General features: G+C 42.6%; 1 long non-coding RNA gene across 1 annotated transcript; it reads left to right on the forward strand.

Annotated features, from left to right (window-relative positions):
- Positions 1-812: 812 nt before the first annotated feature.
- LOC115579871 (uncharacterized) lies at positions 813-3,929 on the forward strand. Its single transcript, XR_003983756.1, has 2 exons — positions 813-1,073; positions 2,738-3,929. It is a non-coding gene; the product is annotated as an uncharacterized LOC115579871 (long non-coding RNA).
- Positions 3,930-5,226: the final 1,297 nt, after the last annotated feature.

Raw genomic sequence — 5,226 nt, forward strand, 5'->3', positions numbered from 1 at the left:
TAACCTTTCAGATGTGCACAATGGATCCGGCCTTATCCTGTTGTGGAGGGTTTGATCTATGACCTACAGTACAACTCTGACAAGTCGTACTTGGAGTACTCAAAACGCAGAGACATCCTTGTGACTGCTGGTATGCAGACTCACCGGCCCTGCCAAACGCAACAGAGCCATTATTAACGCTATGTTATGTCACACAGGCGCTCACACATACATGCTGATTACAGGCTTGGCTTCATTTTGCAGCCATATGTCATCAGCCCATCCATCATGAAGCAGTAAAGTCACAGCGAAATAGGAGTCAGAGATGTGGGCAGGGTATCGATCTCAGAGGGATCTCAATCAAAAATCCTTCAGGTTTAATTGGATTGCTCAAAATTGGGTGTACTTTAGTGAGCACAGAGCAACAGTAAGCTGTGGATGTGGAGCTGTAGAGGACTGCCGGCGTCCATCCAGATGACATCCTTTAGCAAAGTTCGACTGAGATCCAAATACACTTCAACAGTCACAGATTTAAACGGATATACACCGCTGTGTTCAAGATGAGTCACCAAAAATACTTTAACAAATTACAGGAATTTTTGTTGTTTTCACATATAATTGACAGCAACGAAAAGCTTACTGACCTATCAACACAATGCAGGATCAGAACTGGGAGCGAGCGCCTTCAAAAGTGTCACAACATTTCAGTTATTTCTGTTGCTGAAACACATATTGCCAAAGGCATAAATAAATAAATCAGCAGTAGAGAAGAAAATGCGGGTTTTGGATTAGGACCAGCAGACTTTGTTGCATCCACTGCCTGTGGCATCTTTCAGCCATCCAACCTGACCAGCCAGACAACCCCATGAGGAAGAGGGAGAGGGGTCGGGATGAAGTCATGCTAATCCAGATTGGATTTAAGGCTGCTCCTGGCTAAAGTCCAGTGGCTGGGACATGAAATGGATGAGGCTCAAACAGAGGGAAATCAGAGACTGTTGCACCGACATCTTCACAGAGATTGGTCCCCGCCACGACATCCCAGATCAAGCTGTTGCACTTAACTGGCTGACAGCGTTCTGAGCCGTCATACCATGGTAAGTGGAGAGGTGTGTTTTTACATTATTAATGCTTGATGCTCAAAGGCAGTCAGATTTGATGGACAGTGTTTGCCTAATGTCGAAGGTTTAATGCGAAGCTGCCAACCATGTAATAATCGCTATCTTGATGGTGCTGTTTACACTGATCGAGCTGCAAATCTAAAAAAAGCACTACAGAATTATTTCCTGGGTGTATACGTGTGCATGTTCTGTACATAATGTTTATAAATAACTGTATATATGTGCTTTGTGAGGAGAAACTGTCATTTGATCACGCAACCCTGTGTTGTTAAATCACCTTGAACCGTTCACTATTGACACAAATAATACAATTGATCAGATGTGAGGAGATCGTAGCGATGGTATGTTTCTCCATAAGCAATATTTCTGACCTAAAAGCTCAGAGCAGCAAATCCACAGAGCAGCGCGGAGGTGAATCCAGGCAGCGCAACATTTATAAATATTGGAGATGCTCTTCCCTCGTGGACGAGGCTGTAACTGGGCAGAGATTTGAGCCCAGATCTACGTTCTCTCGTGTGAAATGCTGCGTATGCAGCGGTAGACTTCATCTGAAGCACAAGTGAACAAAAGACGAAAACACATCATTAAGTGATTAAGAGGTTTTCAGACGCAGCATTGTATAATGGGACAAAGGCAGGCAATGATTAATATAAACAACAATACACAGAGCGAGGCGCAGATACTTTTACCCTCAAGGATTAAATGCACCCGATCATGTCTGACTCACACCGAAATATGTCTATTTTTGAACACACAATGACGTCACATTCCACACAGAAGCAACAAGGGAGGAAAATGGCTTTGCATGTCTGAATTGAACGATAGTGGCTCATAACTGATCAGTGACTTGAATAATCATATACCCTCTTTCTGAACGAGAAACACTTGCAAGTCAACGTATGCGACGGTTGCAGGCAGGGAGAGATGAGCTCCGACTCCTCGTGTGTTTGCTGCTGCAGCTCCTCTAGCCCCTTCACACTCACACGTACACACACTCTCCATCATTACATAGCAATGGCATGTAATCATGGCATGAGTCATCACACTCAGACCCCCCCCCCCTCCCCTCGCCTCTCCCCGCGACTCACAATCCCCTGCCTGGCTGTGCAGTGACACATTTCAACCTAATGGTATTTTTCCAGAGTTTTCTCCTCCCGCCTGATATCCACGTGGAAAGATAGGTAGGAAAAATGAGGTGAAATTAAAACGCCAGCCAACGTAAGCAACCAAAAACATTTGCCTTAACAAATGAGATAACAAGAATGCTCGAAGGTCAGGCAAAGTTATAAACGCAATGAAAAACGCCTCCTGCTGCGACATTGCTTATGCTAATCTTACACCGCTCTCTACTTGTGTTACAAATTAGAAACACGCAGAATTAGTGCATCTAAATAAGTGCAGTATGTTGAGCATGGAGAACTTCATTCAGCAGGATCAAGAGCACATGTCCCTCTACTTTTGTATTCTGAGCTCTGTTTAAGATGAGATTTCTCAGTCCCCTTGTTTCTGAATCGCACACTTTCTTACTCAGTGCCTTTGATTCATATGACTTTCCCCCTTTTCAGATCCTCTGCTTTGAATGTGTGCCTCTTCATCTGCTCCGTCAGTGATTTCATTTCCTTTCCACTTTGTGTCTTAAGCTGCCTCGACTCCTCGCTCTTTTCCCTCTCTGGCTCTGCCTGTTTGGAGCCTGGATGTGTGTTCCTGTGACTGTGAGAAGGTCAGCAGCCACATACAGATCGTCCCTTGCCTCCGCATGGCTGCTAATTGCTGATCAGCATCATTCACACAAGTGGACTCTGAGCTGTGACAGACTGCTAATGGAGGAAGCTCTTGTGAGCGAGAGACAATGAAAGCTGGAGCTTAAGCGTTGAAGGCTCGTCCCGGCAGGGGACCGAGACGCATTCAGCTTGAATGCATGAAACGCATGTATGACGCATGTCAGGGAACAACGGCTGACATTTATCCACTGTTGGATAAAAGTTGAAGAGTCATTAAGTGCATTTTGGATGTCGTTATCGACAAATATAACCCCGGCATGTAACAGATGAGGAGGTGATATTATAAATCAGTGCTACGTGCTCCCACCGGCCTGGTGGTGTCATAATGGGAGTTAAGAGTTATGCAACCCCTGCCAAACTGCCTAATCAGATATAATTGTAAGTGGATATGAATGAAGAGTTAATTTACAAAAACATTCTCACTCCCTACTCATTAAATTTGTCAACTTGGTCAGTGTCCTTAGGCTTCAAACCGTGATGCTCTACAGTTACAACCTTCAGTGTTGGTTTTGCTTCTGAAGGGGCTCTGTGGTCAAGTTTGTCTGGTTATACTTTTCAAACTTGGTTAGGGTTAGGAAGAAATCATCTGGGTTAAGATTAAAGAAAAAATTGCATTCATGTGCTCATCTCACTCACGTAAGGTATGTGATATCAGTTACACTATTTCCATACGCTGAATAGAGTATTCATTCAATCTGTGTGCGTTTTCATGTTGCAGCCTGTTGTTTTCAACATTACAATAATAATATTAACTCCGAATCACATGGTTAATGAGCAGTGCTCCTCATCAGTTCTATATATTCTAAATACATTTGGAATAGGAAATAAATAATGTGCTGGCCCATATGATATTTTAGATCTGAGATAACAGTATTCAATCCTTCACAACACACAGTGTCCAAACAATTTTAGCTTGAAACACTTTTCCATTGTAGGTGTAGACTTGCTTCTATCGTACAAATCAAAGAATGCAGTTTTGAGTAATGCACTAGGTTGTCTCGAAATTAAAGAACCACAGTTATCTTAATAAATACTGTGGCATTACAAAAAACAAGGGCGTCTGTTTCTGTGGTTACAGTGCACATGAACCGGCTTGTTCGGGTGATCAATGTGTTAATTGGTTGCCATGGGACAAAATTACCAATTCCACTGCACTCACATTATCCTTAAAACACTATCTGCATGCAGGCTGATTGCTCTATAGATGAACATAAAAGCTGTAAATGATTGTAGTTAATCTAAAATGCAGATTCCCCCGTAAGAGAATAGAAAGCCCTTTTATTTTCATTGTACAGAATGCAACCAAATTAGGAGCGCTTCTCCCGATCAGGGCGGAAAAAAGAAGACACAAACACAACACCTCACAATGAGACAAGTTTACTTTTTTAATGAAGATAGGGGTTGGAGGAGCATGGGAGAAAACAAACCAAAAAACGGCATTGCTAATGTAAACACCCCTCATCTGGCAGTTACCAGGTATACATTATGAAGCTGCCAGATGCCGGCATCAACAGAGGGACCATAGGTGGGAATTCGAGAGAGCCACCTTATTAAACATCCATGCACAATATTTCACCTTCTGCCTTTTTTTTCTCATTATCACCCCTGCATAACAATGCAACAGTAACTCCAGTGAGTGTACTGTATATGCATATCTGGTGTCTGTTGCTCATGCAGAAATCCTCACTGTTGCAGGTTGTGGTATAACAATGAGCCGGGTAAAGATCTCTTGTACTAGACCACCGTACACCAAGAGACATCTTGACAGGCGGGTGGAATGTTGAATGTACATGCAAATTATATAACTGTCACTGTAAGCCGGAAACACGTATACTTACTGTTGTTGAATAATGTATGTGAAGCCACACAAAGGTAAGAGTTAATTAATAATGAGTTCACACACACACACACACATGCACACACACACACACACACACACACACACACACAGAACGTGAAGTAAAATTCCTTTCCTCCAAGGTTTCTGCTGTGTAGCGTGATGCAGACACGTCTATCGGATATACGTTTGCAATCACATTACTAAGATGTAATGCACAATAATGTACTGCTGCTTCAGTAACATGTTCAGGTTCACAGTGACTTAAGGGATATGAATTTGACTCTCTCTTCATGCTAAATGAAGACAGATTACCGAAAGGTATGACAGGGAGGCTCCACAAAGACTTGCTCTGTAATCTTTCTTTCAAAATGAGTCAGCCTTTTTCAAGCAATAATCTTTATTCAATTAAGATACATCGCTGCAAAGGATTCATCTCTGCTCCGAGAAAGGATGATGAAATGTGTATTTAAATCCCCCATGGAAGTGTGGTTTCAAAATTAAACACTTT

The sequence above is a fragment of the Sparus aurata genome, chromosome 1, assembly GCF_900880675.1.
Source record: "Sparus aurata chromosome 1, fSpaAur1.1, whole genome shotgun sequence".
Taxonomy (NCBI): Eukaryota; Metazoa; Chordata; class Actinopteri; order Spariformes; family Sparidae; genus Sparus; species Sparus aurata.